The following is a 27,661-nucleotide window of genomic DNA, read 5'->3' on the forward strand; positions in this document are numbered from 1 at the left end:
ATTTTTGCTATACAGCAAAGTCATTCAGTTATACATGCATTCTTTTCATATTCTTTTCCATTAAGATTTATCACAGGATATTGAATATAGTTCCCTGTGCTATATTGTGCCTTATTGTTGATCTAGCCTACATATAATAGTTTGCTTCTGCTAATCCCAAATTCCCCACCCTACTCCCCCTTTTTTTTGAGGGCTTCCCTGATGGCTCAGTTGGTATAGAATCCACCTGCAATGTGAGAAACCTGGGTTCAATCCTTGGGTTGGGAAGAACCCCTGGATAAGGGAAAGGCTACCCACTCCAGTAGCAACCACAGATCTGTTCTCTATATTGGTGGGCCTGTTTCTATTTCATAAATAAGTTTATTTGTGTCATTTCTTAGATTCCATATATAAGTGATATCATATGTTGTCTTTCTCTTTTGGACTTAGTTACCATTTCTATTTTTGATCAGCTGAAATGGAGCCACCACTTCCTTTGGACACTGCTCAGGAGAGGCTGGTCTGTCTGTTGGTGACTCCCTTTTTCTATGCTTTCAGAGCTGGCCACCCTGCTGTGACAAATACAGTCTGTCTTTAGACATGTTATTAGTACTCAGGGTTGGACTTGCGGACTGAGGGTCCGGCTCCCTAGGGTGACAATGCATGGTTCTGCTTTACTCTGAGCTCATTTCATAGTTTGTCTCCAAAAGCGGTCATTCTCCTTGCTTTCACCCACAGCGCACCACGCCCCCTCCATACAGCACCGTGCTGGTGCCCCTCCCCACCCTTGGCTTCGCAAACAAAGAGCCATTCTTGCCTTCCTGCAGTTGGGAGGAACGGAGCTCACAGACAGGGTCTCTCTCTGCACCCTCCCTGCTCCTAGCAGGCATACTGCTTGCAGAGATGCAGGTGGCCAGTGGAAGCTGTGATGGGCCTAGCGGGGAGACTCCTGCCACACCACTGGGACATTGGTGGGGCCACAGCTGTGGCATCCTGGGGTGTGGGGCCTTTGGTGTGCCTTTCCTTTAGGAGCTCTGCAGCCCTCCCTGGTGTACCCCAGGGTACAGACTGCTCTTCTTAGGCCACGTGAAGTCCCAAGATCACATGGTGTCTCTGCTTTTGTGCCCTAACTCCATCTTACACTCAGCCTGGAGGTCTTCAGCACTGAAAATGGGGTTACTTGTTTGTAATTTAGTAGGATATTTTTGATGAGTTTGGTCTTAAAGAATGGTTTTTTTTATTTTTTTAATGCTGCAATTTCAAACAAAACAACATGGTTAGGCCCTTTTTAGTGTTTACAAAGTCTCTACAGAAAGTAGACCTTCCATCTACCTCTCACCAGTAGGACCTGTGGCAAATAATTTATCCCACCTGAGCCTCAGTTCCTTTGTTTGTAAAATAGAGAATGGGAAATACCAGAACCAACCCACAGAGTGGTTTTAAAGGTTACATGAGATAATATGGCGACAGGGCTTAGAATAGGACAAGTGCTTGAAAAGTGTCAGCTCTTCTTACATGGCCTCTCCTCTGAGCTGAGTTTTTAAGGAGCATCTCTCTTTGCCTTGTCTTTCTGTCCTTCTGACTGTCTCTTTTATTCTCTCCTCTCCTTAACCCTGGCAATGGGAGCACAGCTCTCTCTTCCTTCCGGAAAGAAAGTGTCTGCAAAGGGCTCTGGGAATCACACAGTTTGTGGGGCACTGGTTTGGCTTGGTGGTGATGCCCCGGCCCAGAGAAGACCCCACTTTATTCTTTTAACTGACATCTCTGCCTCCTGATGAGTTCTTATCAAGAGAACTGCTCTCAATTATTTGTAGCTATTTTCCTTTCCAAGGAGTCTCTAATTCCCAGAACGCTGTTCTAGTTGTATCGTGGTTGCTGAAGAGTGATGGTGGCAGGGCTGGGGTGCATATGTGCATGTGTGTGCATGCGGGTGCGTGCATGTGTGTGGACACATGTTTGATGACTAGGGTCCCAGGACTGGGAGTGGCAAACTTTCACTGACTCCTAAGCTGGGCAAAGGGCAGCGGCAAGTCCTTCCTGTACCATCACTCCCGCCTTGGCTGCGCTGGGTCTGAAGCAGTGCCTGAGAGACCTGGCTGCCCTCCCAGACCAACCCCCTGACCTGAAACAGGCTGGGGAACAAGTCTGGGAGAGAGGTCACCAGGTATGGCTGGCAGGGGGCCACAGGGGTCCTGGACTTGAAGAGGAAGTCTTGTTTTCAGCTACCCTGGGAGGGGCAGGTGCCTGGAGGAGACGGTGAGGACCTGCTGTCCAGAAGGAGCACAGTGTCCCACTGATTTACAAGCAGCAATTTCCTCTCCTGTTTCTGGCTATTACATGGTCCTCACAGGGCCACCCCCTGGGGCCTCATCTGCAGCAATGTCTGGAAAACATGTATTTATGAAGTACCTGTATTTTTATACTGAACATGTAGCTTCTGAAACAAAATAAGTTCATGTTATGTTTTACCTAAAGTCACCTCATGTCCTGCCAATGGTAGCTGCCAGTCTTTGAAAAGCCTTGGCTTGAGTTTTGGGTGAAGGAGAAAGGGCAGAGTGCAGGCCACGTGCACAAGCTAACACTCCTCTTGCCGGGCTGGGAACCAGCTGAGGACAGAGGCTGTGTCTAGCTCTGTGTCCAGCAGACAGTAGGTGCTCAGGGTGGCACGGTGCAGGGAGAGGAAGGAACACAGCTTCTCATGCAGATCAGAGTTCAAAGCTGCCTGTGTTCTTACTGTCTGTGCAATTCAGGGGAAGCGGATTTGTCTTGGTTTTCCAGTTTGTACAGTGCGGATAATATCTGTTTTACAGTGTCAGGGAAGCTAACCGGGATGGTACACCCAGTACCTAGCATAGGGCAAACTCTTAATAGATGCCAGTGTCCTTCCTTTTTCTCTCCTGATACTTGATGAACCAATTTATACCACGCTGCTAGTGAGGAAATAGGTCTGCTCTGTTCTTGAGGGAATCAGCACTTAACCTCAAGGATGAATCTCCAGGAATGAGACCACAGGTGGTGTAGACAGCCGAGGGCACTCAGGCTGAAATCCTGAGCAGCAATCCCCTTCTGGGGACTGGAGTCTCCATTCTCAGACTGGGGCCATCACCTGCTGCCTGAAGGACATGTTAAAATGAGCAGCGCCTGCCTCTGGGATTGCAGTCTCAGTTCCTCCAGGGACTGGGCAGGGAGTGAAATTGAGCACAGGACTGAACTGAGACAATAGAGAGGGGTGGTGTTTGTGGCACACTGGAGAGGAGGTGCATGGCACTAATGTTCCCATGGAAGCAACAACCCTCTACTGGCTAAACAAACAGATCTGACCAGGCCACGGGGCCTCTGGTCGGCAAACCTGTAAAGGGCTGTTCCATCAGGAAAAATATTCACACTCTTTAACCACCGGCATCCTGGTTATGAGACTCCAGTAGCTCCCCATTTCAAGTCTCCCCACCCTCTAAAACTCTGGGGAGAGAGAGGAATGGACTTCCCCTGGGCCCCAGAGCTTGACACTGCGGCTTCCTGTCAGTCATTTACACCCGGTCGGTGTGGGATCCTTGGCGTGTGCGGGTTGCTTCCTCTGAACTCTGAGGGGCCCCTTCTAATCTAAGGAGGACTGGCCTGACCGCAAGTCAGTCTGCTGGTGGCAGGTTCCAGCTCAGGCTCCTGGAGCTCAGCCTTGGGGGTCTGAAGCCTTTTTTCTGTTCCTGCCGTTTGAGCTCAAGCCTGCCAGTCACTGAAGGGAGGGCGAGTTGGGTAGGGGTGGCAGAAGCAGGCTGATGCGTGACCTTCTCTGAAAGTTGGCTTAATCTGGGCCAGAAGTATTGTATTTGTGTGTTCCATGAGAGGAGAGGTCAGGGGTGTTACCTGAGTCACGCAGAACGGTGAGGACAGACTCAGGGTGGGAACACGGCTGCCCTCCTCCCTGACACCTGCTCTGCTGCTCCCTGCTGGGAGCTTGGGTGTGACTGGGCACGTCGGCGTCTGTAAATACTGGAGGAGGACAGGGGGCTGTAAAAGCAGGAGAGGGGACGGTGAGCACTGGCAGCTTGGTGAGACCCCTGCTTCAAGATTCAGAGTGCACGGTGGTCAGGTATTCATAATATGTGTTTCACAAAGTCCACATCACCACCTATGATGAATTAGAGCCCAACGGGCTGACTACTGGAAGTCAGCGGGTAGAGCACCCCCACGGAAGCAGTCAGACAGCTCAGAGGACAGGGTCTGCAGGCCACGTGGTCTGGTCTCTCCACCAGGTTTACTCACATAAAAAGACTACTGCGAAAAAAAAAAAAAAAGACAAACTGCACTAGATGGAAAGAGACCTAGGGACCGTTACCCCAGATGCAGTTTGTGGTCCAGGATTGGATACTGGTTGGATGAAGCAGCTGATCAGTTTGTTTGGCTGTTACACAACATGAAATTTATTAAAATGAAAAGGAGACTGCTGGCTGAACAAAGGAGGTTGGGAAGGTCTGTAGCAGGCAAATCCAAATTGAAGGACATTCTACAACACAACTGACTGGGCCATTCAAAGTGTTAACATCCTAAAGGACAAAAAAAGTGGAGGAAGTGTTACAGTGAAGGACACAAAAGACGTGACAACTTAGTGCAACAAGTGACCTTTGATTGGATCCAGACTTTAAAGGGAATCACAGGTCCATCTCTAGGAGATCAAGAGGTGTGCCACCCAACCACAGAGAGTGGCCAGCAGCTGGCACCTTGGAGCTGCTCCGTCGAGAGAGCTTCCTCCCCCCAGGCCAGGCCCTTCCCAGGGCAGCCCCATGGAGTGACTGGCTCCATACAGGACACCCTGATGGGCAGTTCTCCTTCCAGAGTTTCCCTGTAGAGTAGAATGAGGCTTTGCCAAGACTGTGAAGTTCAACTTCTTCCTCTGCCTGACACTGCTCTTCCGCCTGCTCCCTTTCACGGGTGTAAGATGCCTGATAAGCATCTTGTGCCCCAAACTCCATCTTGACATGTATGGTTTCTGAAGAACTCAACCTGTGACTGACTATAAAGGTCAGTATTGGGTGATTAGGGAACTATGGGCTATATATTAGTTAATAGTATTATATTAGTGTCAAATTTTTTGAGTGTGGTAATTGCATGGCAGCGGTGTAGGTGACTATCTTGTTCTTAGGAGAAATGCTAAGGTATTTAGTGGGGAAGGGTTGCGCTATTATGTGCAACTTACTCCATATGGTTAACATGTATTTCTGTATCTGCATTGCTCTATTTATCTGTATAGATCTCACTAACTAGGTATCTGTATATAGAGGCATACATATCTACATCTGGATATCGATATGGGAGATGGAGACAAAACAAATGTAGCAAAATGGTGCCAACTTATGGCTCTAGATGAAATTCTTACAGATGCTTGTTATACTAGTTCTTACCATAGGTTTGAAAGTTTTTCAAAATAAAAGTTGAGGAAAAAAATCAATGTGAAATATTGACTTCATTTTGGTAAAAACAATTCATGTACAAATCTGCTGTTGTTGTTCAGTTGCTTAGTCCTGTAAGACTCTTTGCAACCCCCAGGGACTGGAGCATGCCAGGCTTCCCTTTCCTTCACCATCTCCCGGAGCCTACTCAAACTCATGTCCATTGAGTTGGCGATGCCATCTAATGATCTTGTCCTGTCGTCCCCTTCTCCTCCCACCTTCAATCTTTCCCAGCGTCAGGGTCTTTTCTAATTAGTCAACTCTTCACATCAGGTGGCCAAAGGATTGGAGCTTCAGCTTTAGCATCAGTTCTTCCAATGAATATTCAGGACTGATCTTTAGGATGGACTGGTTTGATCTTGCAGTCCAAGGAACTCTCAAGAGTCTTCTCCAACACCACAGTTCAAAAGCATCAATCCTTCGGTGCTCAGGCTTCTTTATGGTTCAACTCTCACATCCATACATGACTGCTGGAAAAACCATAGTTCTGACTAGACCTTTGTCGGCAAAGTAATGTCTCTGCTTTTTAATATGCTGTCTAGGTTTGTTATAGTTTTTCTGTACATGGAAAAGAATCTGGAAGGCTACACACTAAGGAGCTAGAGTGGTAGTCTCAGAGTGGTTGGACATGTGTAGTTTTCATTTTTGCTTGTCAACATTTTCATTTGCTAAAACTCACATGTTTTGCTTATGTAATGAATGATTATTAAGATAATTCATGAAGGCCTATGGTAGAGATAAAGGTGAGCCTCCCTCTGATCCAAGAGGGCAGTGCCTTGGAGAAGGGGGCCAACTCTTCCTTACCCCACCCTCAATGAGTGAGATTAAAATCTCAATAGTGTCCCTTCCTCCACTGGCTGTTTCAGCCTCAGACTGAAATGATATTGGCTTAAAAAAATGCGATCATTTGATGGGAGACGACCACTGGGCACCAGATGGGGCTGACCTGCTGGTGGATGTCCTGGGCTGCCTGTTGGTTCAGGGCACCCAGAGTCTGTTTATGGCCACCGACCACATGACATTTTCCCTTTCCAGTGCTGTGCTGGCATGGGGGGAAGCGTGTGAGTATTACTCTGAGTTACATCTAACACTGAATTTTCCACCCCTCTTCAGTGTCATTGTGTAACTATCAGTTCTGAAATCTTTGTAACCTTTTTTTTTTTTTAAAGCTTTTTCCATTTGGTCACATTGCTTTCAGTCTGAACCAGTTTTCTCAGCAAGACATGTTTAAAGGGAAGATTACATTTAATGTTCCCTGTGGAAGACTAAGGACTTCCTCAGAACTCCCCTCTTTGTGGCCCAAGGCCCACCTGGTGGGCTCAGGTGAGCTGGCACCACCCTTAAGGGAAGGACTCGGGGAGGGCCTAGAGTTGGGTCTCTCTGCCAGGGAGTCAGGAGGAGGCAGGATCAGTATCTGCATAAGGAGAAAGGTCTGAGGGAGGAGAGGTGGAAACAGGAAACAAACTGGCTAATGGAGGTTAAAATCAGGCCAGAGGAAGGGGTGGAGGTGGACGTCTAAATTGAGTTCCAGTGCTGGGGTGGCCTCTCAAGCTTGGGTTCCACCCTCTCAGTCTGGGCATCTCATCTCTTTTTTTGGCCCAGGGCTGCTTGGACACTGGCTGGCTCAGGTGAGGAGAAATTTCTGTTTTTGTGGCCCAGCCCTGGGAGCAGTCACCAATCAATCGGCAAACTTTTCCCACCCGCTTCTGGTTTGCTAGGTGCTGGGATGAAGCTTTCTTCAAGACTCAGCTGAACTTCTCTAACACCTTGAGGCACCACCCCAGGAAGCATCTCTTCTGCCAGGCCCACAGTCGTATCTCCAGCTGTCTTGGGACATCCTGAGTGAAAGCTTAGGCACCTTTAAGGAGGAGGTGAACATGTTCGCTCATGCTTTCCTTTAAGCCTTGTGCAACAATATATTTTGTCCAAGAACTGGCCTTTCTTTAGGTCCCAGAACTAATAATCACACAGCACAATGTCTTACTCATGGAAATGCTTTTCTTAAGCTCTATGTTAATGATTATAATTGTAACAAATCTTGACTGGGAACCTGTTTCTCAAGCCTTAGATCCATGATTACATAGCAACAGTATATCTAGCTGAGGGACTGCCCAGAACCGTTCTCCCTGGCTAATCTTGTGCCAAAGTTATCTCAGGACATATGCCTTGGGAAAGGGTCCGCTGGAACTCTTACAACCTTGAGGTATTCTTTTTATCTATTCTCAGCAACCAGTTGAAAAGTATGTAAGGCCCCGCTTAAACTAGTGAGGCAGGTACTCTCCTGTCCCCTTCTGATATCTATGTCCAAAACTTTTTCTCTCACTTTGACTTTAAATAAAAATCTACACAAAGCTCTGAGTGACTGAAACTGTCTTTGGTTCTGGAGTTACATCTTCTTCAGCGACTACGAATCCGGCAGCACCGTTCACCGTAAGCTGTCACTAACTGCCACTCCTGAATGTGGCTGTTTCACTTTCAAGGGAACATCATGAGAACACATGAGGTGCTGTGGGATCGTGGGCACTGGGTTGGGCCTCGGTAGAAGGGTGTTCGGGCTTCCCACGTGGCGCTAGTGGTAAAGAACCTGCCTGCCAATGCAGGAGATTTAAGAGATGTGCGTTCAGTCCCTGGTAGGGAAGATCCCCTGGAGGAGGGCATGGTAACCCACTCGCATTCTTGCCTGGAGAATCCCATGGACAGGGGAGCCTGACGAACTACAGTCCACAGGGTCTCAAAGAGTCAGACAAGACTGAAGTGACTGCATGTTCGGCAGAGCTCAGCACAGATCTTGGCACTCAGTGGGACTCACTAAGTGATTAGTAATTTGTCAGAGCAAAATTATATTATTCAAACAGAGTTGTATCTATTAGGGTTCCTTGGTTACAAGCAAAAGAGACTGCCTTTGGTGAACTTAAGCAAACACTTAACTGAGGGAAAAGTGGAAGAAGCAATCTTTGGGTCAGATGGGAACTAGCACAACTCTGGGACTGTGACATCAGAAACAGTGACGTGTCCCCATGAGCAAGCATGTGCTTCATCTGTCCTCAGTCCTTCTAACAATCTGCTCAGGAGGGACAGGCCCTGTTGACACTGTGTGCAGTGGGCAAGTGGTAGTTCCCCAGAGGAAAGGGTGCAGATGGAGGCAGGGCAGTGTCCATGATGCTCACACTCTCTGCCTCAGCCTGGTTGAGTGGGAGCCTCTCCTGCACCAGCCGGGCTGTCTCACCTGGTCTCTGTCAGCCCTTCCTTCACCCCAGGTGGTTGTCCTTGTCCCAGGCCTTGGACTCTGTGCCTGGAACTTTTTGGCTTCCTGGGCCATCTGTTCTGGTTCCTTTCTGTTTTGGATTCTGCATCCGTGGATCCAGTCTTCTCACCTAACTTAGTTCCAGAAATTGGTCCCCTTGCTTGCCTGGGAAGTGTTAGTTTCTCAGCTGTACTTGACTCTTTGCAACCCCATGGACTGTAGCCCACCAGGCTTTTCAGGCCACGGGATTCTCCAGGCAGGAGTACTGGAGTAGGTTGCCCTTTCCTTCACCAGGGACTCTTCCCGACCCAGGGATCAAACCTGAGTCTCCTGCATTGCAGGCAGATTCTTTACCATCTGAGCCACCAGGGAAGCCTGGGAGTGGAGGTCAGACAAGGATCCCAGGAAATCTGAGCTGTCAGCAGCCACAGATATGATCTAGTATTGAGGCCCAGAGCTGGGGAAAGAAAGTTTGTCAGGGTTTGAAAGTGAGTTCAGAGCAGATTCACAGCCATAGCCCAAGCGCCACTGTGTTCTGCACAAGGTGCTTTTAATTATAGAAGTAATAAACATTCATGAAAAGAAATCTAGAAAATATAGGAAAGTAAAAAGCACTCACTCCAATAACCCACCCATTTGTTGCTTAACCTCCAGTCTTTTTGACATCTAGTTCACCTGAGAGGCAAAGTGGAAAACTTATTGAGAGAATGGGCTCTGGAACTCCTTATACAGTCAGGTAGGAGCTGTGTGACCTTTGAATGTTGATTAACCTCTTTAAGCTTCAGTTATATCACCTGTGAAAGAGACGTGAAGACAAGGCAGAATAAAGTTTGTAATAGAGTAAGTACTTAATAAATCTTAGTAAGTGCTCAATAAATATTAAAGTTTGCCCTGATCTTATGCCTTTTCCATCCTTCTCTCTCAACCCTTTCCCTGAATTTCCTTAGGCAACTTCTCATCTCAATTCTGGGCTTCTGGGTTACCGTCCATTTGTCTTGGGAATAATTTTTTTTACAAATCGCATGCCCTAAGTAGTAAATGAAGCATCCAGTATATTATTTAATGCCATTTGTGTGGGAAGTGTGGGGAAGATAAAAGACAAAAAGCACCTAAGAGCAGATAGAGCATCATGGTGTACCACAGCCACTCAGCATGTCTGCTCTCCTCTCCCAGTAAAAGCACCCACACATCCTTTTCCTTTAGGAAAGTCTTCTCCTACTCCAGGTGAGGGTGTCCATGCACACCACGAGGGAGGCAAGTGACCAAGGCCTAGCCCATTAGAATATGCTGACCCACTGGCTTCAGGAAGTGGTACAATAATCAGCCCATGAGATTTCTTCCTGGGACACTTTTACCTTTGAAACAAAGGTGCTGAGAGAATGTGAGCATGTACTTGCCATATGCAGGAAGCCTGCTTACAGGAAGTGAGAATGAGATGAACACTGGGAAGCAGATGTGTGTAGAGATGAAAGTGTCAGGTCCCAGGTTGCTGCCTCTGAAGCCCGGGTTCCTGCAGAACTTCTGTATTATGCAAGTTTTCCTACATTCTTCCCATCTATGTGAGTCATATAAATTTTCATTTTTTACTTAACTGATTTATATCAGGCTGTGATATATCCAAGTCAGAGTCCTGACTAATACAATTGCTTTCTTCGTAAAGGTGTGAAGGTGGTTGTGTGATCAGTTGTAAAACTTTGTCCATTCTGTCGGTTGAGAAGGAACAGTCTCCCCAGTGGGGTAGCACTCCCAACATAACGACCAAGATCAAAGAAACCCCAGCTTTGAGGGGCTAGGGCTCATTGTTTTCCTGTTCAAAGCTCTCGGGAGATACACTCTGTCTTACTGATTGCTGATGTGATCTGCAGCATTCACGCCATCAAGCAGGATTTGAGTCTCTCCAGTCTTTGCAGTTATTTGAAGAAACGAATCCTTTCATCTCCTCTGGCGTCCTTGGCACTTGTTCTATTCCCTTTCATCTCCAGCTCAGCACTATGAAAAGGTGTGATGGTGTGAGATCCTAGATTCTGGATGTGTATGAAAGTATACAAGCATATTCTGAGCAATCAGAATTACTAATGTGGCACCCACATTCTACTCCCTTTATCATCACAGAATTTTTTTAAAAACATGCCTGGGTGAGTGAGACCTTCCAAGGAGGCTTGTGCAGTCCTTCCTGCCTGGAGGAGGTACAAGAAGAGGGCTGCTCACAGTTACTCAGACACACAGCAGGCTCCTAGTTCATTGCCAGCTTCAGGAATCCCTCTGTGATCCAAGTCTTCCTATTGTTTGGGAAGTCTGCCCACCTTCTGATCAGGTTGTCCTTCTTTTCCTCCTTCCGAAAACTGCCCAGAGCACTACAGAAAGCCTTCTGGCTTAATTCCTTTCAGTGCTGATTAATCTGGGATTTGTTATTTCTTATATGTTCCCTTTTATTTGAGTTCTTAGTACAGTACTAATAGAAAAGAACAGTGTGTCCTGTGAACATCACAGAAAAAACAAGCAGTAAGGGGCTCAAGGGCAGTTTAATAGATTCTGGGGTATGTCTAGTATTTCAGCATCAAGTTGAGCAAACAGAACTGCAAAGAATATACTTGTGGTGTGAACTTTCTAGGACAGAAAGGCTGAGAAAGGGGTGACCAATTTAAGGTTTTTAGTTTCACAAAATTTGTAAGAAGAAATAAAAGATTTTTTCCTACCCTCTATTTCATTTGCCTTTGCTCTAATCTTTATTATTAATTTCTCTCTGCTACCTTTGGGTTTAGTTTGTTCTTCTTTTTCTAGCTTCTTGAGGTGGAACATTAGGCAGCTCATCTGAGATCCTTTTCAATGTAAGCTTTTATGGCTATAAACTTCCCTCTTAGCACTGCTTCTGATGTATCTCATACATTTTGGTAGGTTGTCCTCTCATTTTCGTTTGTCTCAAGACATTTTATAATTTCTCCTGTGATTTCTTCTCTGACCCTTTGGTTGTTTAACAGTGTGTTGTTTAAGCTGTACATTTCTGTAGATTTTCCAGCTATTGGTTTTTAGTTTCATTGTATTGTGGTTAGAGAAGATTGTCTGCATGATTTCAAGCCTCTTCAATTGGTTAAGAATTGTTTTGTGGCCTAGTAAGTGGTCTATCCTGGAAAAAGTTCTGTGTATACTTGAGAAGATGTGTATTTGCTATTGTTAATGACAGAGGTTCCCTCCTTGACTAAATTTTATTCAGTCTCCTCTAAGGTCTCTAGGCCCCAACTTGGCATCTGTCCTTGTCCGGTCTGCATCACCTACTTGTCGCAAGAATCATTCTAAGCTAGTTTAGAGAAAACCCTTCCATCCTTGATATCTGATCACTCTCAATCTCTGATCAAATTCCTCACATCTGCACCATTTCCCAGATGATGTCTCATCACCTTACCCTGCCCTCACAAAGAATCTTGTTTAAGTGTGTTTAACTAGGCCTTCTCCTTGATGTTTTAGTAATTTTGCATCCACTGAGCCTCAACTTGCTCCATAGTTACAAATCACCACTATTCCCTGCTGTATTTGGAGCTGAGCCCAGTTCTACACTGAAGTCTCTTCTCCTCTATTGCAATAGTTCCTAATAAAATGTGTTTACTACTTTAATAACTGTCAGATTCTGTGTTTCTTTAATATAGGGAAGTGGGTTTTTTGAATATTCACATAGATAAACAATAATGTGCAAGTGCCCAGCCTTTTGGCTTGATTTATTGGCATTTGCAAATGTAAATGATACTGTGACAAGTTTTACTACAGACCAAGTCAGTTAGTCATATTTAAACACAAAAGTAACCAAGACTTCCAACTGAAGCTTTCCTGGCCCTCTCTAGAGATCCACAGGGTCAGCAGAGGTTGTGGACTCCACCAGAATGCAATGATAAAGTGAAAAGTAGAAAAATCTTAAAAGTAGTCAGAAAAAAGAGGCTCATTATATATAGAAATATTGAATGACCACAGACTTCCTGTCAGAAACAATACAAGCCAGAAGACAATAATAATCCATCTTTAAAATGCTAAAAGACAAGGAAAATCAGTCAACTTGGAATTATTACATAGCCTGCAAACTTATTTTCCAAAATACTGATTTTTAGACAAACAAATGCTATGAGACGTAGTATGAATGGCATAGGAAATTCTTCAGGCAGATGAAAAATGATATTTGACAGACATTTGGATCTTTAAAAAGGAAGAAATGGTGTAGGAGATAGCAAATATGTGGGTAAATACAAGAGATTTCCCTTTCTGAAAAAAAATTTAAAAACATGATTGATTAAGCTGAAGTAATAATAATGTATTGTGGGCCTTATTAAGATAAAATGTATAATAATAAGAGTAGACAAGATGAAAGGGGGAAATACACGCTTCTGGTGACAGGTTCTGACATTACGTCTGAAGTGAAATAAAATTATTTGAGGACAGACTGTATAAGTTAACAATGTATATTGAAAACCATAGAGCAAACCATTAAAAAAAAGCAAAGCTGTAATAGCTAATAAGCTATTGTGTGTGTGTTAAGTCGCTTTGGTTGTGTTTGACTCTTTGCGACCCTATGGCTGTAGCCCACCAGGCTCTTCTGTCTATGTGATTCTCTAGGCAAGAATATTGGAGTGGGTTGCCATGTCCTCTTCCAGGGGATCTTACCCCACCAAGGGATCGAACCTCCATCTTTTACATCTCTTGCATTGGCAGGCAGGGTCAAGATAAAAAAGGAATAATGGTGGAGAAAAACTTAAAAGAAATAAGTTCAGTTCAGTTGCTCAGTCGTGTCTGACTCTTTGCGACCCCATTAACTGCAGGACGCCAGGCCTCCCTGTCCATCACCAACTCCTGGAGTCCACCCAAACTCATGTCCATTGAGTCCGTGATGCCATCTAACCATCTCATCCTCTGTGTCCTCTTCTCCTGCCTTCAATCTTTCCCAACATCAGGGTCTTTTAAAATGAGTCAGCTCTTTGCATCAGGTGACCAAAATATTGGAGTTTCAGCTTCAGCATCACTCCTTCCAATGAACATCCAGCACTGATCTGCTTTAGAATGGACTGGTTGGATCTTCTTGCAGTCCAATGGACTCTCAAGAGTCTTCTCCAACACCACAGTTCAAAAGAATCAATTCTTTGGCACTCAGCTTTCTTTATAGTCCAACTCTCACATCCATACATGACTACTGGAAAAACCATAGCTTTGACTAGATGGACCTTTGTTGACAAAGTAATGTCTCTGCTTTTGAATATGCTGTCTAGGTTGGTCATAACTTTCCTTCCAAGGAGTAAGCGTCTTTTAATATCATGGCTGCAATCACCATCTGCAGTGATTTTGGAGCCCCCCAAAATAAAGTCAGCCACTGTTTCCACTGTTTCCCCATCTATTTGCCATGAAGTGATGGGACTGGATGCCATGATCTTTGTTTTCTGAATGTTGAGCTTTAAGCCAACTTTTTCACTCTCCTCTTTCACTTCATCAAGAGGCTCTTTAGTTCTTCACTTTGTGCCATAAGGGTGGTGTCTTCTGGATATATGAGGTTATTGATATTTCTCCTGGCAATCTTGACTCCAGCTTGTGCTTCTTCCAACCCAGCATTTCTAACGATGTACTCTGCATATAAGGTAAATAAGCAGGGTGACAATATACAGCCTTGACGTACTCCTTTTCCTATTTGGAACCAGTCTGTTGTTCCATGTCCAGTTCTAACTGTTGCTTCCTGACCTGCATACAGGTTTCTCAAGAGGCAGGTCAGGTGGTCTGGTATTCCCATCTCTTTCAGAATTTTCCACAGTTTATTGTGATCCACACAGTCAAAGGCTTTGGCATAGTCAATAAAGCAGAAATAGATGTTTTTCTGGAACTCTCTTGCTTTTTCCATGATCCAGCAGATGTTGGCAATTCGATCTCTGGTTCCTCTGGCTTTTTAAAAACCCGCTTGAACTTCTGGAAGTTCATGGTTCACGTAATGCTGAAGCCTGGCTTGGAGAATTTTGAACATTCTTTGGCATTGCCTTTCTTGGGATTGGAATGAAAACTGACCTTTTCCAGTCCTGTGGCCACTGCTGAGTTTTCCAAATTTGCTGGCACATTGAGTGCAGCACTTTCACAGCAGCATCTTTCAGGATTTGAAATAGCTCAACTGGAATTGCATCACCTCCACTAGCTTTGTTCATAGTGATGCTTCCTAAGGCCCACTCGACTTCACATTCCAGGATGTCTAGGTCTAGGTGAGTGATCACACCATCGTGATTACCTGGGTCGTGAAGATCTTTTTTGTAAAGTTCTCCTATGTATTCCTGCTGCATCTTCTTAATATCTTCTGCTTCTGTTAGGTCCATACCATTTCTGTCCTTATTGAGCCCATCTTTGCATGAAATGTTCCCTTGGTATCTCTAATTTTCTTGAAGAGATCTCTAGTCTTCCCCATTCTATTGTTTTCCTGTATTTCTTTGCACTGATCACTGAGGAAGGCTTTCTTATCTCTTCTTGCTATTCTTTGGAACTCTGCATTCAAATGGGTATATCTTTCCGTCCCTCCTTTGCTTTCCGCTTCTCTTCTTTTCACAGCTATTTGTAAGTCCTCCTCAAACAGCTGTTTTGCTTTTTTTGCATTTCTTTTTCTTGGGGATGGTCTTGATCCCTGTCTCCTGTAGCATGTCATGAACCTCCATCAACAGCTCATCAGCCACTCTATCAGATCTAGTCCCTTAATCTATTTCTCACTTCCACTGAAATCAGAAAAAGAGAAAAATAATAAAGAGGATATGGGACAGATGGGCCACACAGGAAAGTAGCAAGATGGTGAATTAAAACTTAACCACAAAAAATTACATTATATGTAAATGGTCTACATTGTCAGGGTTGCAATGTACAGGACTACAGTGGTTATGTTGTCAGGCACAAAGTAAACAGCTTTATAATAATTCAACAAGAAGACAATCTTAAATGAGTATACTTACAAGAGAACTTCAAAATACATGAAGCAAAACCAGACAGAATTGAATGGGGCAATAGGTAACTCTTAGGTTACAATTTGAGATTTCAAAACACCTATCTTAATAATTGACTGAAAAGTGATAGATATGATGCAATGAAGATTATCACCATCTAATTATTTTTTTAGACCATTACACACATGTATATATATAATCAGCCTCTTTTTCTGGTTGCTTTTAAGATTTAGAATATACCCACAACTACAGAACATATATCCTTTTAAATTTCACATGAAATGTTTACCAAGAGAGACCTATGCTTGGCCATAAAGTGAGTTTTTGAAAATTAAAATGACAGAGATCATACAAGATGTGTTTTTTAACCATAGAAGAATTAAATTGGAAATCAGTAGTAGAAACATTACTAATAACAGAAAAGTCTAAAATCAATGATCTAATCTTCCACCTTAAGAAACTAGAAAGATAACAAAATAAACCCAAATTAAATAGAAAGAAGAAAACAAGACTATAGAAATCAATAGAAATCAATAAAATTAAAAAATGGAGAAATAATAGAGAAAATAAACCAAAGGCTGGGCCTTGGTAAACATCAATAAAGTTGTAAACCTTTAACTGGACTGATTAAAACAAAGGAGAAAAGATGCAAATGACTATTATCAAGAAGGAAGGAAGAGACATCGCAGCAGATTCTACAGATATTTACAGAATAATAAGAAAATGTTATGCCAATAAAATCAACAACCTAAATGAAGTACCCAAATTCCTTGAATTCTAGAGCTGACTCAAGAAGAAACAGGAAATTAAATGACCTTATCTCAATTAAAAAAAATAAGTTTCCCATTAAAAATCTTTAAACAAATAAAACATCAGGCAGGCTTAGATGGCTCCACTGGTGAATTCTATTAAACATTTAAGGATGATGTAATACTAATTCTATGCAAAATTATAACACGCAGAAGAAAGTAAATTACTTCCCAACTCATATCACGAGGCTTAAAACAAACATTTCTCATAAATACAGATGCAAAAAATTCTTAACAAGTATTGGAAATTAAATCTAGCTGTATGTAAAAAGCATAATACATTGCATCTAAGTAAACGTGTCCCAGGAATGCAAGTTTGGTTTAACATTTGAAAAATCAAGCAATGTCATTTATCATATAAAAAGAGGAGAAAAATGATCATCTCAATAGATGCTGAGAAACTACTTAATAAAATTCAACACCTATACATATGAAATCTCATAGCAAACTAGGTATAAAAGGAATTTCCTCAACTTGATAAAAGGCATCTATGAAAAATGTATATCTAAATAAAATTAAATGATGAAAGACTGAATACTTTCTTCCTAAAATGAAAACCATTAAAAGATATCCACTCTCACCATTTCTATTTCAATCTATTAATGGTCCTAGCCAGTGTAATAAGGATAAAATGACATGGTCTAGAATTGCTTTTAGTTACAGATGTTATGTTTGTATACATAAAAAATCGAGAGGAATCTATAAAATACCACTAGGATGAGTTTTACAAGATTGTTATAAAGTTAGTATACAAAAGTCAACCGCATTTCTATTGAGCAGCAGCAATCAACTGGAAGTTTAGATAATGGGCTCCATGAACACAGAACATGAACTATTCTGTTTAAAATACTTATAGAAAAAAAGAATAAAATACAGAAAATTTTATAATACATGCATCTGACTTAAAACTTATGTTTGGGATATATGTATGTTTGTGTGTATAAATATATATTACATATAATAAAACTATCTAATTAAAATATTGGCAAAATATTTTTATAAAAGCTGACTAAAGAAGATATGCAAGTATTTGTAAAGATGCAAACATCAATTGTTATTCAGTTCCGTTCAGTCGCTCAGTCATGTCCGACTCTTTGCGATCCCGTGAATCGCAGCACACCAGGCCTCCCTGTCCATCACCAACTCCCGGAGTTGACTCAAACTCACCTCCATTGAGTCAGTGATGCCATCCAGCCATCTCATCCTCTGTCATCCCCTTCTCCTCCTGCCCCCAATCCCTCCCAGCATCAGAGTCTTTTCCAATGAGTCGACTCTTCTCATGAGGTGGCCAAAGTACTGGAGTTTCAGCTTTAGCATCATTCCTTCCAAAGAAATCCCAGGGCTGATCTCCTTCAGAATGGACTGGTTGGATCTCCTTGCAGTCCAAGGGACCCTCAAGAGTCTTCTCCAACACCACAGTTCAAAAGCGTCAATTCTTCGGCACTCAGCCTTCTTCACAGTCCAACTCTCACATCCATACGTGACCACAGGAAAAACCATAGCCTTGACTAGACGGACCTTAGTCGGCAAAGTAATGTCTCTGCGTTTCAATATGCTATCTAGCATAACTAGATAGCATAACTTTCCTTCCAAGGAGTAAGCGTCTTTTAATTTCATGGCTGCGATCACCATCTGCAGTGATTTTGGAGCCCCCAAAACTAAAGTCTGACACTGTTTCCACTGTTTCCTCATCTATTTGCCATGAAGTGATGGGACCAGATGCCATGATCTTCGTTTTCTGAATGTTGAGCTTTAAGCCAACTTTTTCACTCTCCTCTTTCACTTTCATCAAGAGGCTGTTTAGTTCCTCTTCACTTTCTGCCATAAGGGTGGTGTCATCTGCATATCTGAGGTTATTGATATTCCTTCCGGCAATCTTGATTTTAGCTTGTGATTCTTCCAGGCCAGCGTTTCTCATGATGTACTCTGCATAGAAGTTAAATAAGCAGGGTGACAATATATAGCCTTGACGTACTCCTTTTCCTATTTGGAACCAGTCTGTTGTTCCATGTCCAGTTCTTTTTCCATGTCCAGTTCTAACTGTTGCTTCCTGACCTCCATATAGGTTTCTCAAGAGGCAGGTCAGGTGGTCTGGTATTCCCATCTCTTTCAGAATTTTCCACAGTTTATTGTGATCCACACAGTCAAAGGCTTTGGCATAGTCAATAGAGCAGAAAGAGATGTTTCTCTGGAACTCTCTTGCTTTTTTGATGATCCAGTGGATGTTGGCAATTTGATCTCTGGTTCCTCTGCCTTTTCTAAAACCAGCTTGAACATCTGGAAGTTCACAGTTCACGTATTGCTGAAGCCTGGCTTGGAGAATTTTGAGCATTACTTTGCTAGCGTGTGAGATGGGTGCAATTCATTAGGGAAATACAAATTAAAACAATGTGATATCATCCCCATTAGCATGGATAAAATTAAAAAGGCTAATCATTGTAAGTGTTCACGTGCATGTATAGCAGATGGAACACTCATATATTGTTGGTGAGGTTGTAAAATGGTGCAGCAATTTTGGGAAAACAGTTTGCCAATTTCTTTAAATGTTTAATGTGAACTTACATATGATCTGGCAATCCTATCCTTTGATACTGTGTTTAGTTTCTTCAGTCATGTCCGACTCTTTGCAACCCTATGGACAGTAACCCGCCAGGCTCCTCTGTCCATGGGATTCTCTAGGCAAGACTACTGGAGTGGGTTGCCATTTCCTCCTTCAGGGGACATTCCTGACCCAGGGATCGAACCCATCTCTTACATCTCTTGCATTGGCAGGCAGGTTTTTTTTTTTTTTTTTTTTTAACCACTAGTGCCATCCTGGAAGCTCCCTTTGACACTGACCGAGATATAAACATATACACCCACAGAAAGATTTGTGCATGAATGTATACAGAGGCATTCTTCATAATGGCCAAAAATTGAAATCAATACATTCATCAAAAACAGAATAAATGAATTGCGGCATAGTCAACTCTGGACTACTACTAAGTAGTAAAAAGTATGCACTAAGATATATACAACAACATAGATGAATGGGAATAACATTATTTTGAATTTAAAATATTCACACACGAGTACTTAACATATAATTCTATTTATATGAAACTCTAGGAAATATGAACCAACACTATGGTGACAGAAAGTAAATCAGTGTTAGTAGGGGTTAGGAGACAGGGCTCAAGGGAGCCTTTTGGGATGAGAACAAAGGTTTTATTTATTTATTTTTGGCCACACTGAGTGGCTTGTGGGATCTTAGTTCCCCAACCGGGGATCAAACTGAAGCCCTTAGCAGTGAAAGCCCACGTCTTAACCAGTGGTCCACCAGCAAATTCCTAATAAAAAGGTTTTATATATTGATTGGAATGGTGGCTATATGGGTGCATGTATTTATGAAAACTCATCCAACTAGACACAAATTGTATGCTTTTAATTGAATGTAAATTATATTTTAATAAAAAAGAATTTTATATATTTTTTGAAAAACCCAATATGCAAAATTAATCTAAATTTATCCTGGTTGAAAGTACTCTGGGAGTATCTCAGAGAAGCAAAATGCAAATCTTTTTTGGAGGAAATATACCTCACATCAGCCTTCATCAAATTCCTAGAGATATAATGCCTTTTCATAGATGCACTGACAATAAAAAGAAAATTAACAATCACCCAAGCAAACCAACTACTATTTGCATTAGTCAACAGAGGCAACAAGAACCCTCAAGAAATTTAGGCAGGGGAACTGTGGAATACAGAACATAAAGTATGTATAAAATTGTTTAAAAGAGAATAAAAACACAGGAAAAGAAAAATACCATAAAAGAAGCAGGTCTATTTAGAAAAGAACTAAATAGAATTTCTAAAAATAAGCAATATAATCATTCAAGTTAAGGACTCATTGGAACCCAAGAAAACCAACTACCATGAGTTAAAGATAGATATGGCTAAATAGAATATGTAGCATATTTTCTATAAATGATAAAAACATATATGTTCAGATTCAAGAAGCCCACATATTATAAAAATAATACAAAAATGAATCCATATGTAGATGTAATGCATCACAGTGAAATGGCAAAATAGTAGAGAATATTATAAAATCAGTTAAGAGGGAAAGGGCTTCCTTTCTGGTTCAGCTGGTAAAGAATCCACCTGCAATGTGGGAGACCTGGGTTCAATCCCTGGGTTGGGAAGATCCCCTGGAGAAGGGAAATGCCACCACTCCAGTATTCTGGCCTGGAGAATTCCATGGACTGTATAGTCCATGGGGTGGCAAAGAGTTGGACACGACTGAGTGACTTTCACTTCACTTCACATAAGAGGGAAAAGACAGGTTATACTGATAGATAAAGGAATTTAAATTTAGAAAGGAAGCCACATACTCACAAAATAAACACAGAGAGAAAATTACTGTCAATATCAATTTTATACCTGGATAAATTATACAAATCATGAGGAAGAAGTAGATTTGTTTTAGAAAAGTAAAAATCGGACAGATTACTAGGCAGAGTGTCAGTAAATAACTTCCAAAGGAAAAGCAGAAGGGAAGTGATTCCAGTAGTAAGGTCTGGGATGCAAGGAGATATGAAGAGCAAATCAATCAGCAGGCACGGAGAGAAGTCTATTCACTATAAAAAATGGTCACTATGGACAATTGTTTCGAGATATAAAAAACAACACAGAAATAAAATAACATGCAGTATGGAAAAGGAGTGATGCAGATAAGGCAGATTCTTGTCCTTTTCAGAAAGACAGTAGAAATAGAATTTTAGACTTATATACACGAGAAAGTGTGAATGTTAACCACAAAACTGAGAAATAGAATATGCAACTTCTTTTTACAGTCTATGTCTGACGCAGGATGCAGCATGCTTGGGGCTGGTGCATGGGGATGACCCAGAAAGATGTTATGGGGAGGGAGGTGGGAGGGGGGGTTCATGTTTGGGAATGCATGTAAGAATTAAAGATTTTAAAATTTAAAAAATAAAAAACTAAAAAAAAAAAAAAAAGAAAAAATTTTAATTAGATTCTTCACAAGACAATGAAGAACTGAAGAAGTAACCAGAGCAGGAAGCTTTTATTATTAAATATTTACCTAGCTATTTATTTTACCACTTTCTCTGGGGCTCAGATGGTAAAGAACTTGCCTGCAATGAAGGAGACCCAGGTTTAATCACTGGGTTGGGAAGATTCCCATGGAAAGGGAAATGGCTACTCATTCCAGTGTTCTTGCCTGGAGAATCCCATCAACAGAGGAGCCTGGTGGGCTCCTGTCCATGGGATCACAAAGAGTCAGACATGACTGAGCAACTAAGCTTTCTCTATTTATTTTTCTTTGGCTGTGCTGTGTTGTGCAGCATGTGGGATCTTAGTTCCCAACCAGGGATCAAACCCGCAGCCCCTGTGTTGGGAGTGTGGAGTCCTAACCACAGGACCACCAGGGGAGTCCCCTGAGTATGCAACTTCTAACTAATATATACACAGTATATGTACGATACACACACAGCATGCATAAACACCCAGTTCAGGACCTCTGGGGGATGAAGTAGGAAGGAAGGAAATGAAACGGAGAGGGCGATAGGCACTGTTCTGGGCATGTTCATTTCAGTCAGTCGCTCAGTCATGTCCTACTCTTTGTAACCCCATGAATCGCAGCACACCAGGCCTCCCTGTCCATCACCAACTCCCGGAGTTCACTCAGACTCACGTCCATCGAGTCAGTGATGCCATCCAGCCATCTCATCCTCTGTCGTCCCCTTCTCCTCCTGCCCCCAATCCCCCCCAGCATCAGTCTTTTCCAATGAGTCAACTCTCCGCATGAGGTGGCCAAAGTACTGGAGTTTCAGCTTTAGCATCATTCCTTCCAAAGAACACCCAGGGCTGATCTCCTTCAGAATGGACTGGTTGAATCTCCTTGCAGTCCAAGGGACTCTCAAGAGTCTTCTCCAACACCACAGTTCAAAAGCATCGATTCTTCGGTGCTCAGCTTTCTTCACAGTCCAACTCTCACATCCATACATGTAGGTGCTCACTATTCTTTACCTCTTTTCCTAAGTCTGAAATATTTTTATTGAAACATAGTTGATTTACAATATTATATTACTTTCACGTGTACAACAAAGTGATTCAAAGTTTTAAATTTTGTACTCCATTTAAAGTTATTATAAAATATTGGCTATATTCCCTGTACTGTACAACATATCCTTGTAGCTTACTTTATACATAGTAAGTAGTTTGTACCTCTTTATCCCTTACCCATTATGCCCCTTCCCTATGCCTCTCTCCACTGGAAACCACTAGTTTGTTCTCTATATCTGGGAGCGTCTTTCTGTTTTGTTATTTTGAGCAGTTTTATTTTTTAGATTCCCCATATAGGTGATAACATAGAGTACCTGTCTTTCTCTGGCTATTTCACTAAGCATCATACCTTCCATACCAATTATGAATTTGATAGGTTCATGCATATCATTGCAAATGGCAAAATTTCTTTTTTATGGCTAATTGAAGAATTTCTTCAACATAGAATTCAACAGCTTTTAGTTATTTTTTTATAAGCCCTTCATGTAAACTAGTATAGCCACTATGGAGAACAGTGTGGAGATTCCTTAAAAAACTGCAAATAGAACTGCCTTATGACCCAGCAATCCCACTGCTGGGCATACACACCAAGGAAACCAGAATGGAAAGAGACACGTGTACCCCAGTGTTCATCGCAGCATTGTTTATAATAGCCAGGACATGGAAACAACCTAGATGACCATCAGCAGATGAATGGATAAGAAAGCTGTGGTACATATACACAATGGAGTATTACTCAGCCATTAAAAAGAATGCATTTGAATCAGTTCTAATGAGGTGGATGAAACTGGAGCCTATTATACAGAGTGAAGTAAGCCAGAAAGAAAAACACCAATACAGTATACTAACACATATATATGGAATTTAGAAAGATGGTAATGATAACCCTGTATGCGAGACAGCAAAAGAGACACAGATGTATAGAACGGACTTTTGGACTCTGTGGGAGAGGGAGAGGGTGGGATGATTTGGGAGAATGGCATTGAAACATGTATACTATCATGTAAGGAATGAATCGCCAGTCTATGTTCGATACAGGATGCAGGATGCTTGGGGCTGGTGCACGGGGATGATCCAGAGAGATGATATGGGGTGGGAGGTGGGAGGGGGGTTCAGGATTAGGAACTCATGTACACCCGTGGCAGATTCATGTCAATGTATGGCAAAACCAATACAGTATTGTAAAGCAAAATAAAGTAAAAATAAAAATTTAAAAAATAAAAATAAAAAAATAAACTGACATGTCTGCAAAAAAAAAAAAAAAAAGCCCTTCAGTCTCTTTACAGCAGTGGTTCTTACCTGTGTTGATTTTGACTCCTCTTTCCAGGGGACACATTGCCATACCTGGAGACACTTTTGGTTGTCACAAATGGGGGTGGTGTTATTGGAACCTAGGTCAGGGACACCACTAAACATCCTATAATACACAGAGTGGTTCCCCTATAATGAAGGACCATGTGGCCCAAAACGTTAACAGTATTGAGGTTGAGAAATCCCATTCTTCAGGATAAGAAACGTCATTTTTTCAAAATTAGATTTTATCACTCTTCTTTCTAGTTGAAAGGAAATGGAACTCCATTTTGAAAATCATGAGAACCAGAAATGTGATCACATGGTGATGTCATTCTACTTCTGACATCTATATTTTCAGAAGGTAAAATTGCTTGATAACTTCTTCAGGAAAAAACTTCCTAAGTAGGCAGTATAATTAATGTTTTAGTGTCAAAAATGAACTTACCTTTGGTTGGTTGATAAAGTTCCACGAACATAGTAACAATGACCACAGTTTGCTTTTGACTGGAGTTTCTTTATGAGATGAAGTTTCCATGGAATAGTTAATTGCTTTCAGTTGCTCCATATCCAAGAAAGAGAAAAAAGGGAACTTGAGAAAGAAGCCGTCTCTCTATTCGTTTTCTTGCTACTGTTACATTAGTATTCGACAGTGGTATTGTACAAAATTCTGGGGCTGCTACTGAAACCTCATTAAATTCCAACTTTACACATCTGGCATGCTGCCAAATGCAGTTCAGTGTGTAGATTACGGTCCAACAAATCAATACTCTAGAATTGTAGGTTTATGTACGCCTGTAATTAAAAAAGTATGCAATCACTTTCTTTGCCTATCTGATGAGAGGAAGAGAAACGAGTTGTTTTTCTAGGGTGGAGAGGTGAGAGAGTCAGCCAGAAACAGAAATATTGTGACATTACTAGTGGTTCAGTGGTTGGGAATCTGTACTTCCAATGTAGGAGGTGTGGGTTCAATTGGTCGGGGAACTAGGATCCCCCATGTTGCATGACATAGCTGACATGATATATGTTTCATGACAAACTATATATATATATTTACATATATATAAATCTTTGTAAATATTAAAATATATATATATTTGTAAAATATTAAACATAAGCATTCCCTGGCATATCCTTTAAGACATGGCTTTTGATAAAGGCAGTTGCTCTTTACACCTTTCAGTCTAGCACTGATCTGCACCAATCAGAGAAGTTCACTCATCTTCATGGACAAACTTTGGGAGTTTCTTCAGAGAACCTGGTTTGGTATTGCAGTATTTCCTTAGAAAATCTCTGCGCATTTGTGGGTAACGGGAAGACAAAACTAAACACTGTATCCTCATGAAAGGAGGGAGCTATAGCAGGAGAGGAGAGTTTTTGGACAGAGTGTGTGTGGAAGCTTACTTTAAACCATAGGCTCCTAGCAGAAAGGCAGGTCCTTTTCCCAATTCTGCAGAAAAAGCCCTAAAACTTCAAGCAGCATAGTCACTGTCTGCCATCTAGCAATTAAGAATGGCAGATGGGAAGACTAGATTCATTTGGCGCCTCTCTTGCAGAGATTAGGGTAAAACGTCAAGCTTCCAAAGCAACAGGTACTACCCTATTTCTGGAGGCTAAGGTCTGACGCATTCACATTAGAAAAGGATTTAGGACATAATTCTACCCACTGGGCAAAACAAAATCAGCAATAGCAGCTTCCAATTCAAAGGCAATATTTATACACAGATACAATAAAAGATACAATTTTTTCTTTGTAGCAGGTAGCTGTGGCTGGCTGTCAGCCAGATGTGAAAACGATTTCAGAAAGAAAAAACTTTGTGAGGTTGGTCTGGTGTTTCCATCAGTTTGACCAGAGTGCAAAAAAAAAAAAAAAAAAAAAAAGAGTATTCTCTTCCAGGAAATCAGTTTATTTTTCATCACAACAGAAAAACCTCTGTATAGAAATGTTTTGGTTATATTTCTCAATTTGGGTGTAGGGTGGCTCTGGGCATGAAAGATTTGCTATTTCTTAGTGCAGTCCCCTCAAACTCTTTCAAAGGTGGGGCTCCACTGCTTTTCTTTGTCAGTTTTCCCAAGGATTACATTTGCAAGTGGGCTAATGATACTAACTCTGTAGTCTGGGAAACTGAGTGTTAATACGATTGGAAATATGAAAGGCTTTGATTAAATTATGGGACTACTATATAGATTTTGAATAGAATTTTATCCTTTATTCATTTTAAGATAGATTCACCTTACTCAAAGGAGACTTGATGAGTGATTTAAAAGGGACACTATTCAAGAGTTAGGGTATAATGTAATTTTATTTACATTTCAAATGCAGAATCAAATTGCAGTATCTTCTGCCATACTTGAGAGGGAATGGATCGAAGTGTTTTTATTGGTGGTTGGGAGGCTAAAATGGCTGACTTGTACTCATGCAAGAGGAAGACCAGCTCTCCTCATTCCATGATGCCAGGTTTAAGATGTGCCCACTGCACTGATGGTTCTTCCACAAACATAAAACATGTCAGATTTCATCAATACTTTTACCCCAGGAGTGAAAATTGGGAACTGCCACTGTCTTTTCCAGCTTCGTATTATCTATGGCTGCATAACAAATTACCTCTAAGTTTAGCAGCTTAATACAAGACTTATTTATCTTGGGTTTCTGAGTAATTTGGGTGTGGATCAAGGTCCCACACAAGCTATAATCAAAGTGTTGTCTGTGGTCATCTCGAGGCTCTAGTGAGGGGAGGATCCCCTCCCTGACCCGTCACATGTTGCTGGCAGGATTCAGTTCTTTGCATGTGGTAGACTGGGGGACTCCACTGTTGCCAGGAAACCCTGGTTTCCTGTCACATGGACCTCTCCACACAGCATCTCAGAACATGGCAACTGGGTTCCATCAGAGCAGGAAAGCATGACAGAAACAGTGGGCAAGCAAGACAGAAGACGAAGTCTTTCTGTCACCTAATCTTGGAAGAGACATGTCACTTTTGCCATATTCTATTCATTAGAAGCAAGTCACTAGGTCCAGCTCACGTTCAAGGATAGGGGATGATACAGGATTGTGAATACTGGGAAGCAAGGATTGATGGGAGCCACCTTAGAAGTCTCTTATCACAAGTGTTTTTTTTCTAATATTAAAAACTGATTGAGAATGCAAGGTTGGTTTCAGACAATGAATGTGAAAGGCAGAGGCCATATATTTGAGTTAGTTGCAGCAAGTACTTGTGCACATTTTCGGAGCTAAATTGTCTTTTGAGGCATTACACGTAATAGACTGACAAAACTATTTTTGGGTTCAAAATCTGTGAATGCTTCTCCAAAACACGGCTTAATACAAAGCTTAATACAAATCCTAGATGAAGTCATCAATGGAAGCATTGAACAAGATTTGAAAAGCATGGTTCAATACCTAGATTTTTGATGGCAATTCCTCTAAGCAAACAGCAGATACTCAACATATTTCAATAAGGAATGTACCGGCTCAGTGACCTGCAGGCACCAGGTGTTACAGAGTATGACAAAGCTTGGAGGGTGAGACAACTTTTAGATAAAAGCTGTTTCCTGATCCTAAATAACACTAAAATTGCTCTGTAACTATTTGCAGTGATAACTACCCTTCTTTTTTTCTTCTTTGGCTCCTTGATCTGTGTGCCTTCCTTTGCTTTCTCCTCAGGGTACACCTTTCAAGAGACCTACACCCCCATCCTCACTAAGCTGTGGCCACGACCGACGCATCCTGCACCTCAACAGACAGCGTGTTCTGACAGCCCACTGTACTACGAAAGACCTCATGGTCACTTCAGTGACTGGAGGCAGCAGCCTGGATTCTGCAGGCAAGCTAAGACTGAATTTGTCTTTTTTAGTTCTTCCCCTGAAGATTCACTTGAAAACGTAATGATT

At 42.0% G+C, this 27,661-nt stretch overlaps 1 protein-coding gene across 1 annotated transcript in view; it reads right to left on the reverse strand.

Annotated features, from left to right (window-relative positions):
* Nucleotides 1-21,456: 21,456 nt before the first annotated feature.
* NETO2 (neuropilin and tolloid like 2) overlaps nucleotides 21,457-27,661 on the reverse strand; it is an 81,723-nt gene continuing 75,518 nt past the window's right edge. Inside the window, exons 10-11 of the transcript XR_011248551.1 lie at nucleotides 24,219-24,565; nucleotides 21,457-22,458 (exon numbers count right to left, since the gene is read on the reverse strand). The gene's annotated coding sequence lies outside the window, so the exon portion shown is untranslated. The remainder of the gene's footprint in view (nucleotides 22,459-24,218; nucleotides 24,566-27,661) is intronic.

This window comes from Ovis canadensis, chromosome 14, assembly GCF_042477335.2.
Source record: "Ovis canadensis isolate MfBH-ARS-UI-01 breed Bighorn chromosome 14, ARS-UI_OviCan_v2, whole genome shotgun sequence".
NCBI lineage: Eukaryota > Metazoa > Chordata > Mammalia > Artiodactyla > Bovidae > Ovis > Ovis canadensis.